Source organism: Rhinoderma darwinii, chromosome 10, assembly GCF_050947455.1.
Source record: "Rhinoderma darwinii isolate aRhiDar2 chromosome 10, aRhiDar2.hap1, whole genome shotgun sequence".
NCBI lineage: Eukaryota > Metazoa > Chordata > Amphibia > Anura > Rhinodermatidae > Rhinoderma > Rhinoderma darwinii.
Genome location: NC_134696.1, coordinates 94,149,881 through 94,163,194, shown reverse-complemented (window position 1 = coordinate 94,163,194; position 13,314 = coordinate 94,149,881). Strand labels below are relative to the sequence as shown.

Here is a 13,314-nt window from a genome sequence, read left to right as displayed (position 1 = left end):
TATATTAGTCCTTCCTTTTCAGGCCTATTCCTCTCGCTCGCTCCCACCCTAGTGGTGTCGAAATCAATTAAAATTTAGATTGGAAGTGTTGCGCGGAGGTAAATATTAAAGCTGCAGCTCTGCTAATTCAGAGCATCGATCAGACGGGATGAGGGTAATACATTATTTTGACAAGATACATTCCTTCTCAGCTGCTCCTATCCACATATTGATTTTCTCTCCACTTGCTGCAGTTTAAGCTAGAGGCACCTAACCCTGTCTATGCCCAATCACCTATCCCCCTCACCTGCCTCTCCCTCCTCCGCTCCCTCTCCTCAAAGTCTTCCTATCTTTCCCCTCTTTCTTCGCTACCGCCGTTTTCCTGTTTCCCTCCAGCCGTACGTCCTCCATATTAATCCTCATCTTTTTATTGCATCATTTTCCAGACTGTTCCTCCGCAGCCATATTTCCTGTCACCGCTATCTGATGTCTCTGTTTTTCATTTTTTCCCCCCCTCGCGTTTTATTCGGTCGCTTATAAATACACCAATTCCCATATTCGCCCTGTAACGTTTCTGCCTCCTTCTCGCCCACAGCCCATCCGTCTCTATATACGCCTGTCTGTCTGCTGGTATGGATTGCTTTCGCGCCTACGAGTAGAAGCAGCGGTACGGCCTGGGCTCCCATTAATATTATTTCACAAGCAATCCCTGATAATAGGGGTCGCTCTGTAGACCATGTTAGCCATTGAGGCTCATTAAGTCGGAGTCTGGTGAAAGGCATCACTAGCCGCCATAGTAGATTCTCAATAAGGGATAACAAACAAGGGGATATTGGTCGATACGTTCATTTATCACTCAGGTGCCGACTCGATTGGTGGATTTCGTACACGATGGGCCCTATAGTTAGGAGATACAGCTGGTTATGTCTAAATTAACAAGTATTGGTAGTTAATTATGAGGCCTATTCAATGACCGGTCGCTATGTGAGTTTTCGGCTCCTAATATGCCGCTTCTCAGCTAATGGTCATTGTGTTACTACATACATGTAGATTACATTGTCCGCTCTGGTCAGTTGGCTTTCACAAATTTTTTTGGGGTGGGGTTGGCAGTTGTGGGATCGTGGTTGGTTATGGGTGGTGGTAGTTGTGGGATCGTGGTTGGTTATTAGGTTATGGGTGGTGGTTGTGGGTTTATTGGTGGTAGTTGTGGGTTAATAGGTGATGTGGGGTGGTGGTGGTGAATGTGAGATGATGGTAGATTGAGGGCTGCTCGGTTAGGCATGGTAGTGATGGTGGGGTACTGTTGATAGGGTGAATAGTGGTGGGGTGAAGGATGGTGGTTGCGGGGTGATTGGTGGTGGTTGTGAGTTAATAGAGTGATGGTGCTTGTGGGGTGAGCGGTAATGGTGAGATGAGTGGTGGTAAATGTGAGATGATAGAAGGTGCTGGGTAAAAGGCTATAGTGATGGTAGGGTGGGGTGAATGGTAGTGGGTAGTGGGTTAATGGGTGGTGGTAAATGTGAGATGATGGGAGGTGAAGGTACTGGGGTGCTCTGTTACGGATGATAGTGATAGTACGGTCATGTGTGATAATGATGGGGTGAATGGTGGTGGTAGCTGTGGGTTAATAGGCAGTGGTTGTGGGGTGATGCATGGTGTTTTTCGGGTGATAGGTGGTGGTAAATATTTGGTGATGGAAGGTTGGGGGTGCTCAGTTATGAGTTGTAGTGATGGTAGGGTGTCGTGGGGATAGAGTAAATGGTGGCAGGGTGATGAATGAAGGTATTCGGGTGATAGGTGATGGAATGTTGGGGGTGCACAGTTAAAAGAGATCCTGATGGTAGGGGGATATTTGGTGAATGGTAGCGTGGTGATTGGTGGTGGTATTCGGGTGATAGGTGGTGCTAATTATGAGGTGATGGTAGGTTGGGGTGCTCAGTTTTGAGTGATGGTAGGGTGATGGGGTGGATGTTGGTGATGGGGTGATAGGTGTCGGTAAATATGAGGTGATGGGAGGTTAGGGGTGCTCAGTCATGAGTGATGGTGATGGAAGGGTGTTGTGTGGGGATGATAGGATGAGTGGTGTCGGGGGGGGGTGATGGATGATGGTGGTATTGGTGCAATAAGTGTTGATAGATCTGAGGTGATGGGAGGTAGGTTGGTTCTCCGTTATGAGTGATAAAGATGGCAGTGTGATGTGTGGTAGTGATAATAGAGTGAATGGTGGTGGGGTGATGGATGGTGGTGGTGTTGGGGTGATAGGTGTTGGTAAGTATGAGGTGATGGGAGGTTAGGGGTGCTCAGTTATGAATGATAGTGATGGAAGATTGATGTGTGGTGGGGGTGATAGGGTGAATGGTGGCGGGGTGATGGATGATGGGGGTATTTAGGTAATAACGTTGATAAATTTGAGGTGATGGGAGGTGGGTTGGAGCTTAGTTATATGACTGATAGTAATAGTAGGGTATGTGTGGTATTGGGGGGATGATGGGTGGGAGTGAGGCTTGTCAGTTTCCCTTAAAATCTTTCCCACTCCTACAGGAAGGGACAAAAAATACTGTGTAAAGTTATATTCCACTATTTTTCTACTTGCATTATTCATCATACGCTATAATAAATGTAATTTCCATCATTCAAGTGGACTCTGAGAAGACCCATTGACCGTGCTCAATTCAACTGTTCATCCCACCGTTACTAAAATCGTATACTGGGCAACTGGCTGAACATGGGAGCAAATTATAATACCGTAGTAATAATTTTACATATATAAAAAAAGAGAAGCAATAATAGTTATGGGCTTTGTTTCCTAATTGATGGCAGTTTATAAGCGGCTCAATCTCTTGGACCATAGATGTAGCAGAGCTGAATGCGTCATTTACCTATTGAGAGTTGCATCATTTGCGCAATGTGATAACCTGAGTTACGAAAACAGGGTCAATTTAGGTGCAGTCCTATTTAAAACCACAAATGTCACATCATGATATCACAATGAGTTGTGCCAAATTACAAACTCAGCTCTGCTGCATGTATGTATTAGTGGGAGTCTCTGAATAAGTAGATATTGCCCTTTGTTTCAGCCTTGGAAGACAGCAATGTATGAAAAGGCTATCAAGTCTATAATTCTGGTCGAGTTATTGGTCACCAGCTCATCATGTCTTAATCAGTATCTATTTATATCTAATTAACACAGAGGCGGTAACTACTCCATTATTGATTAGCACCAACTAGGCCTCAGAAATGCTCCAATATAAAAATGTAAAAAAATAAAAATGCCCCTTTAATTGCTACTGTAAAAACTTTAATGGAAAAGTTATTGGGAAAATTAAAAAATAAAATAAAAAATATTAAAATAAAATTGTGTTTAATATATTCATTTAGCATTGGCAATTAGCATATTTTTATTTTTTTTTGGCACATACGGAAATTTGTACCATACTTGGATGAATTAATAAAATATATATAAAATGAAACCAACAAAAATATATCAGAAAGGACGATAAGACTGGGAGGCCATTTTTGATATGTGTACCGAATAAATGCATATAGAAAAACGATGTTACAGCTGGAGAACGGAGTTGTGATTCTTGGATGAAAAAATTATACATTTGATTGAAAGAAAACTAATAAAATAAAAAAAACAATTACCCTAAAGGCCTCTTTCACATGTATTTTGAAGCCAAACCTAGGAGTGGAACCTACACAGAGAAAAAGTAGAATTGACGGATTTGCACCTCTTTCTGTATTTTAGACCTACTACTGGTTTAGGCTTCCAAATACGAATGAAAAATATTATATGTTTTTGTAAATTTTAGTAAAGTTTACATGAAGCTGTTTTATAAACACCAAAATCATTCCATTGACTAAATGGCATCTTCGTTTTTTTTAACCAAAATGAAAAATGTAAAAAATAAATAAAAAAATATATATATATATGTATGTATATATATTTAAGAAAAATATAACAAAATTGGGCTGTCTATAACTAGCAAAATTATTTCAAACATTGGCCACTCAACCATATAACCGAGTATGACAAACCTTTTTATTTTTACCAAGCGTCTTGATTGAAAACACCATTAAATATCAGATAAAATGTGATTAATGATGAGACACATAGATCACCATTAGGCCAGGATCACACATGCACTTTTGATGCAAATTTTGGTGCAAATTTTGACAAAATTTTTTGAGCCAAAGCCAGAAGTGGATCCAGGAAAAGAGTAAAAGTGTATATATATATATATCCAAAAACTGCATCAAAATTGTGTGTGATCCTGACCTTATGGGTAATTTAATTTTCTATCAATAGGACATGGAAACTTTATTAGGAGATGGGATTCTATTCAGCCTAATTAGTTTTTTTGTCCACTATAAAATAAAAATGTATTTGAGGGTTTTGGAAAAAATAAATAAAAAAAATTGGAATTAAATGCATTCCACACATTGGTCACTTGGCCGTATAACTGTATATGGTGAAACATTTCTATTGATTGAGCAGATCAAGTCTGAATATTGATGAGCCAGAAAAAAACTTTAAAAAAAGTATGGCTAATTCAATTGGCAATAAGGGAAGGGCATTGGGCTCTTACTTGCCATCATTTTTGGTCCACAAGAAAAAAAAATCTAAAATTTATTATTTTATTTTTTTACTATAATCGGAACAAGAAAAGGGCATTGGGCTCTTACTTGACCTGAATAAAGATTGATTTAAAATAAAAAAATATATAAAAAACTGACTACGATAGCGAATTAAATGGTCTATAATTGGATCAGTGAAAGGGTTTTGGGCTCTTATTTATCCGTATTTTATGGCCACGAGAAAATAAAAATGAATGTCGAATTTTTGTAAAAATTGGAAATAAATAGAATTTGGACCTGAAATAACATGGCTAAGACGACTGTGTTGCTGTCACCTGTTTAAATGAGAAGGCCCGAGAGCCAATCGAGCCCTTTATCCTCTTGGGAGATCTCAAATCCCAAAAACATGTCATTTTCCTTTCGTCAACACTAGACGGTATTAGGAACCTTAATAAAATGTCCCTGACTTGGCTTCTTCTACGACACATTGGCTAAGATTCACACCGTCGTCCACGGTCTCTGGCCCAATTCAGGAGATGGGTCAGGCGCAGACATAGAATTTTTGTAATTTTTTTTTTACGGATCTTGATGATAGTATCTTGTCTCGAATGCCTTTATCATTTTAAGTCGTGTTCAACAGCAGCTTAACGCAAGCGGAATGAAAATCAAATATGCTGGATTCTTATTCGGATCAGGCAACTGCATACGTGATGAGGAGCTGAGTTACTAAGAGACAAATTAAAACGGCAATGAAGGCTGGTGGGGTTTGGAAATGTAGTTAAAAACCAGTGTATTTTTTTTTAAAACAAAAACAAAAATTGTGAAAAATTTTGAAAAATTTTTTTTTAGTTTTTTTTTTTTAGTATTCTTTTTTTTTTCTAATAAATTTATCTCTTGAGCTAATTTGAATTTAGGCTTTCACCTGTTTACACAAGTGGGTCTTAAATACCGATGTAGCAGAGCTGAATTTGTCATTCAAATGTTTCAATGTGTTAAGATATTGCAGTAGGTTTACCTGCAATCCACAGGGGGGAAACCACATAGAACACATTGATATATGAATCGTGCCAAATGACTAGCTTAGTTATGTTAAGCTCGACAAACCGAACTCTGCTTCATCTTGTCCTTTCTAGGCCAAGTGTGTTTATAGTAGGTTAGATGTAGATTATTGATCAATTTAATTTCTGGCATTCCTTAATTGTCCAATTTCCATATGATCTAATTTAGAAAGCCACATATTCTACAGGTCTACCTAAAAATGTAGCAGAGCTGAGTTAGTTAGATGCAGTACAGATAGGTTTGTCCTATGGCACAGCTTGTGGCAACATCAAGATGGGTTTCTGTGGTGTTCTGTAGTACTTTATGTAAATCAACAGTTTAGTGCATGGTGCACAAAATAAACCGTTCAATAGCAAATTCAGCTCTGCTACATTATATGTACAAGTTATGACCAGTTTAATTATCTACATCAAAATGATGTTTGAATCCATGAAGAAAACAGAAATATTACTGAATTATGATGTCATGGTCACCCAGTCAGCCTTTCTGATTTATTCACACTGTCTCCATGTTATTTCCACTTCTCTCTCTGTATATTGAATCTTCAATTGTCTCTTTAATTTTCTTCCCACTATTTTCTTGGTTTAGCTGTAAAGTGTGGACTGAATATACAATTTTTTTTCATCATACATGGTTTTAGTCTTCTTGTGGATTTTTTACTTTTTTTTATTCTATCTATCTATCTCATATCTATCTCATATCTATCCCATATCTATCTATCTATCCCATATCTATCTATCCCATATCTATCTATCCCATATCTATCTATCCCATATCTATCTATCCCATATCTATCTATCCCATATCTATCTATCCCATATCTATCTATCCCATATCTATCTATCCCATATCTATCTATCCCATATCTATCTATCTATCTATCTATCTATCTATCTATCTATCTATCTATCTATCTATCTATCTATCTATCTATCTATCTATCTATCTATCTATCCCATATCTATCTATCTATCTATCCCATATCTATCTATCTATCTATCCCATATCTATCTATCTATCCCATATCTATCTATCTATCCCATATCTATCTATCTATCCCATATCTATCTATCTATCCCATATCTATCTATCCCATATCTATCTATCCCATATCTATCTATCCCATATCTATCTATCCCATATCTATCTATCTATCTCATATCTATCTATCCTCTTCATATTGAACTGCGAGCGTAACCCCTAAACTGCTGGGTGAGTGTAAAGTCTATGATAAAACCGCTACATATACCCCCAGACTAACAGTCCACACATCCCAGTGCTTCTAGGGTATGAAATGACACCTAGTATTACCACAGTTAACCAAGGGCCCTATCTATCAGATCCCTGTTATTAATCTCATGTGAAATTAATTCCTATGTAAATCTGCCGGGTGAATTTATCAATCAGTGAACGATTTTCGACACTGATGAATATGATCCACGGGATAACACACAAATGTGTCTTCTTCATCTTGCAAAAAATAAATGAATTCTGATTAATCGATGCTTTAAAGGGCCAGCGTGTGGGAGACGTGAGGCAATTAGAATGGCAGCATTTTGAACATACGCCGCTTTATTCATCACTCAGATGTAGCAGTGCTGGATTTGTTATTGAACTGTTTCTCTTGTATCTTGATACTTGTCTGAGTTAGGCCTCTTTCAGATGGCAGCATTTTGCTTCAGTATTTGTAAGCCAAAACCAGGATTAGGTCCAAAACCTAGAGAAAAAGTGTAATGAAAACATTTGCCCATTTTCTGAGTACGGTAGGTTCCACTTCTGGTTTGGGCTTTGGCGTCATCCAAAATACTGCCCTAAATACCGCGGTCTGAATGAGGCCATAAGTAGGATTTCCAGTAGTCCTATGCAAGACGACATATAACCTGTTGCAATATCAATGTAAGTAAACAACAAACTCGGCTCTGCTACATCTGTAAAAAGTCTGCGCAACTTACGCCATCAAATCTCAGAATTATTTCTATGTGACCTAGCCATCTATAGCGAGATATTACATTTTGCTAGTGCACGACTTCACCGATTCATACGTCCGTTGGATGAACAGAACTCCAAGCTGCGGCAAATTTAGATTGTAAGCTCTTGGGACTAGGCACTCCACATGAATGCATTTCAGCCTTACATGGATCACACTCTCTTTAGATAAAGAGAACACACTGAATTCAGTTACAGACGTTGCCAGCCTGTACTGCTGCTGTATTCAATTACATTTAATGGAGGGTCAAAGTGTCAGTGAATTCCAGTGTAAATAAAACATGGTGATAGAAGAAACAAATTATCTCGTATTTTCACCAAAGCCCCATCCCAAACCTCGGTCATAGTTGTATCTGATGTTTTATTATTTTTTCATATTGTATAGTCATTCATATATACATTTGAATACATATACAGATGTAGCAGAGTTGAGTTTGCCATTTGCCATCTTCTGTAAATTGTGAACGCTCACTAAGTTTACATAACGCATTAGTCCTATGTTACAGCACAAGTAAGATATAATATTGCGATGAGCCGGGTGGCAAACTTAACTCTGCTACATCTGATAAAAAAAAATTGGGCTTACATTAGTTATTATGTATATTGAAACAATGTACCAGTGATAGAATTGGGATCTATCGAAGAAAAAACAGAACACTGACGCAGCCGTAAACTTTCGTTACTGATTAACACTACAGCCCCAAGCTGTCAGGACATGCTGGGAGTTGTAGTTTTACCATCGCTGGAGAGCTACAGGTTGGAGACCATTGCTATATATGATGTTACTCTTTGGATGGCCATCCTATAAGTAACTACAAGCAGTCGATGAGTAAGGTAGAGGTCAAGGTTACCCATACACATCAAGAAGCAACAGGTTCACCTTCATCTCTGGGGTTATAGGAACTAGAATATATGATCCTAAGCTAAAAAATCTGCGACAAATTGCAATGTGTGACCATAGCCTAATATAGTAACAAAAACTGCAGTCCTATGGAAAAGGTCCCCCATGGTGAGTTGCTATCAATGACAAAAAATGGACAACAGCTCACAAACTCAGCTCTTTGAGACATACAAAACCTTTTAAGTAGTTTACAGATGTAGCAGAGCTGAATTTGTCATTTAACTATGTATTTCTACACCATGATAGCTTAATAACATAGAACGGCTGTTTAACCGAAAACCCTCGGTAACCCATATATAGTTGCTTTAAATGATAAACTCAACTGGACTAACTCTGACAAGCTCAGCACTGCTACATCAGTACTTAGCTGATATGCCAAAGGACATACATACAACATATTGATGGGCATTAAGTGGTGTACAGATGTAGCAGTACTGAATGTTATTCAACAGTTTCTTATAGAGTTCAGGTAAAGCAGTAGGCTTGCCTGCAGTCCTATGTAAAACAACCGGTAACTCACTGTGCATTGCTTTCAATAACAAACTCAACCCAGATTCATATGTACCCTAACCCTATACTTAAAGACATACACGCATACAAAATATTCATGGGCATGAAAGGGTCTATATCGATCCAGTAAATCTTGGCATGATAATAAATGTGATATTGGTACAGGAAGCGCTTCCTTCCGTGCCCAATAAATATTGACGTCAAGGTTGTAAATAGAAAAAAAAAGTGTTAGCGAGACTGTAATAAGGGAATAAATCAGGGCTGACAACATAAGACGCCCCTAAGACGCCCCACTCACCCAACACAAGTCTCCCCAACTCCTAAAGGTCGTGTAAGGTTACAACTAACCCTTAAATGCCATACTAAAGTAAAAAGATATGGCGCCCAATCCCCTCTTACCCACTGAATGGACCAATCTGTAGGGAGATAAAGCGTATGTTCAGACATGTCGGATTTGCCTATAGCAGTATTTACTAGAGAATCGGTGACAAATCCTGAAAGTGTGAACGGGGCCAAAGAAGTAGTAGTAACGAGTTTGCCCCATGTTATCTATGGTTTTCCCAAAAATTGTAGGTCATGTTTTACCATTGTCCTCAGGCAGATCCAAAGATTTAAATGACAAATTCAGCTCTGCTACATCTCTGCATTTGGATTCATTGAGCTCTCTTGGGAACCCTCGACCTCTAGCTGTTATGGGCATATAGAATAGGTGGCCAGTGCACCCGAAAGGTGTTGGCATTAGGCCTTTTGAGGGTCTTGCTAGGGTAAGTGGAGGGTTAAGTGTAGTAGGCGCTTGGCATGCAAGAAGCGTCCGCAGGCAGCCCCACAGAGGGCAGAGAGAGGCAGTTTAGCTCTGATGGATACACACACTTGTCTCTTAATCTCCGGAGCTCCTGATCAATACGCTATTTCCCTTTGTTGCCAGAAAATTCGATCCTTGCCCTGGAATTAGGTTCCCTGGCTTAATCTAAACGGAAACCGGCCCCAGTTAGCTGCAGAGAGGGGAAGAGACGTGAGCGAGGGGGAGAGGATAAAGAGAGAGTGAGGTACGGCCAAAGAAAATGGAAAACCGGCACATGACCATCGGAGACCTAAAATGTGGAAAATAATGAAAACTTAAAATATGGGGGATGATAATGGTGAGAGATACCATTACTAGAGCGGGAGGATAATTATAATGAGCTCATTATCAAAAGACACAAAGTTCAGTAAAACTTGGATGGGAAGACAGTGAAAGTTAAGTACAGATGCAGCAGAGCTGAGTTTGTCATTTCGCACAAGCCTCACGGTGTGATCTGTGGTTTTACATAGGACTGCAGGTAAACCTATGGCATGATCTTAACTCCGAGACTTATCATGATGCACAGAACAATGCTGCCCCAAAACAATTCATTGATAAATTCAGCTCTGAGAGAACTGTGACTTTGTAAACTGGAATTGAAGACACAGCAGGGAATGAAAACTCCAGGGAGCAGAAAGGAAAGACTCCAAGTGTTCAGCTTGTTTAAGTTATTCAGCCAAGAGGAGAGCGATGGGAAGAAACTTTACCAGAGTGTTTGAGTCAGGGCTAGAACTACTTGGTATAAGCCTTAAAAGTTGCAATTGGAGTGCCTATTCCATTTATAAAGGTGGAAATATGCATGTAGATGTAGCAGAGCTGAGGTTGTCCTTTGACACAACTCCTGATGATATCAGGATGTCTTTTCTGTACTTTTACATAGGACTGCTGGTGTACCTCCTGAACAAAAAAAATGCATGCAACAAAGAGTAGCACAGTCAGCTCTACTACATCTTATAGCAGTTAAACATGACTCTGACTACAAGGAACAATTTTAAAATTCCTAGTCTTCGCTGCCTCACATGTTCCTGCACTACAGTAGTTGTCTTACCATTTGCTTCCAGATCCTGACTGACCCTTATCACTGATATGTTCTTACACTACATCATTTGGGTTACTTACTATTTCCAGGCTGAGTAGGACAGGACTGCACCACTTTAGTTGTGTTGTTACTTATCCCATGCACCTGCCCTGAAGTAGCAGAGTTACATTGGCTTCAGTGATTCACTTGTGTGAGTGTTAGAGATGTCACTTTACTGTAACAGTTGCACTTTCCACCTATCCTTGCACTATTCTAGTAGTCACTATAACCTACAAATATCCAAGTTGTATTAACTAGTCAATATAGTCCTTCCCCCTACAATATTCCACATAACCCCCACAACAAGTTCCTCACCCCAACACACAAGACCTCAAAAAGCAGTCCAGTTCCCCTCCAAAACTCTGAGTACTCACGTTTTCCTTGGCATCCAATATCCTTCAGCTCAGTTGGCTTCTTGAAGACTTCAGTAAAATAATGAAACCCGTTTAAAATGAATCAAAAAAAGGGAGAGATCATAATCAGAAGTCTCTTTGTGTCCTTCAAGTAACTCTTCTTCCAAGTCAGGAGCCTCAAGACAGGGGGGAGGAAAGGAACCCAGTGGTATCAGAAGAAACGGATTGTGGTAAGTGACTTAAAATGGGTAGAGAGAAGAAAAGAAGTGAGGAAGAAGAGGGAGGTGATGGAGTGAGAGAGGGGAGATAGAAGAAGTAGAAGTATGCTGAGAAGAAGGAAGGTGCTATAGAAGAGGAATAAGAAAGGTGAAAGAGAAGAGGGCGAAGAAGAAGAAGTAGAAGAACAACAACAAAGGTGCAAAAGGAGAAGATAGGCGAAAGTGAAGAAGTGGAAAGGTGCAAGAGAAGAAAAGCAAGAAGAAAGATGCAAGAGAAGAAGAAAGGTGCAAGAGAAGAAAGGTGCAATAGAAGAAGAAGAAGAAGAAGAAGAAGAAGAAGAACTAAGGTGCAAGATAAGAAGAAGAAGAAGAAGAACTAAGGTGCACGATAAGAAGAAGAAGAAGAAGAAGAAGAACTAAATTGCAAGATAAGAACAAGAACAAGAAGAATAAAGGTGCAAGAGAAGAAGAAGGAGAAGAATAAAGGTGCAAGAGAAGAGAAAGAAGAATAAGAAAGGTGCAAGAGAAGAAGCAGAAGAAAGGTGCTAGAACATAGGAAGAAAGTAATAAAAGCCAGGAAGAAATGTAGAAGAAGAACTTAGAAGATGACAGAAAAGGAAGGAGAGATCCCAGATAATAATGATGAAGGAGAGGAGGGGAGACTGAATGGATAGAAAGAAGAAGAAGAGGAGGAGATAGGAAATGTGTGTGTGCGCTCTGCAGTGTCGGGCTAAACTCCTTTCCTGCGCACTCCTGGCTTGAGCTGCAGCAGAAAATATATGTACAGGCAGCCAGTGTCTGGGATCGATAGAATATAATTTTCCCCAAACTCGGAAAATAAAGTTCATAGATGATCAAATTTGAAAACAGATGTCGAATCGCGATTCTAAATAGGATTCGATCCCTCTCAATGCACTGTAGATAATATTTGGCCTGCCACTTGATGAGAATGAGTGATTTCATTTACACAGGGTTGTTAGGGAGTGGAGATAAAAAAAAAAAACACTAAAAAAAAAACTTGTTTTGCTGAAAATGGCTTTTTTTTTATACACCCCCCCCCCCCCCAACACCATCACCTTTTCCCTTTCCATCCCCCAACCTCCACCTCCTCCTCTTCCTTTTCCCTAGATTTGGTTTGTTGTGTGTATATTTTGAGAGAGACCCCTAAAGTGAGATGGATGAATGTCACCCCCTGGGCTCAGTGGAGGGGAGAGAGAGGGGGGACAGATGCCACCAATAAAAAAAGCGACCAAATAAATGAGAATTGCACTAGCCGGACCCCTCTCTCTGCATTCCCTGCCCGCAATAACAATTACTTATCGACCGCTTCTCACTCTAGAGGTGGGGACTGGAGGCAGCCAAAAAGCACCCAAGGTATTTCTCCTGCAGCCTCTGCTACTGGCTCCTTATTTATTTATTAAAGCTGGGACTGCATGGGATGAAGGCGGAGGAGGAGGATGGGGGAGACCTGAGGGGGGAACACGCGCTGGGAAGAAGCTCGGTCTCTGGGACACAGATTCATCATTACAAAGTGCTTTCAAGTGCGGAGAGTAAATTCTCTGGAGCGAAGTCTGTGCGTGCGGCAAAGTTACTGCAAAGTTTACCAAGTGACAAAGATTCCCTTCTACCCCCAACATCCTCCTGTCCCCTGTCCTGCTCTGTCCATCCTCCTGTCCCCTGTCCTGCTCTGTCCATCCTCCTGTCCCCTGTCCTGCTCTGTCCATCCTCCTGTCCCCTGTCCTGCTCTGTCCATCCTCCTGTCCCCTGTCCTGCTCTGTCCATCCTCCTGTCCCCTGTCCTGCTCTGTCCAT

At 40.1% G+C, this 13,314-nt stretch overlaps 1 protein-coding gene across 1 annotated transcript in view; it reads right to left on the bottom strand.

Moving 5' to 3' along the window:
- The window catches only part of ERFL (ETS repressor factor like), a 58,518-nt gene extending 46,719 nt beyond the window's left edge, over positions 1 to 11,799 (bottom strand). Inside the window, exon 1 of the mRNA XM_075840335.1 lies at positions 11,307 to 11,799. The gene's annotated coding sequence lies outside the window, so the exon portion shown is untranslated. The remainder of the gene's footprint in view (positions 1 to 11,306) is intronic.
- Between the last annotated feature and the right edge of the window lie 1,515 nt (positions 11,800 to 13,314).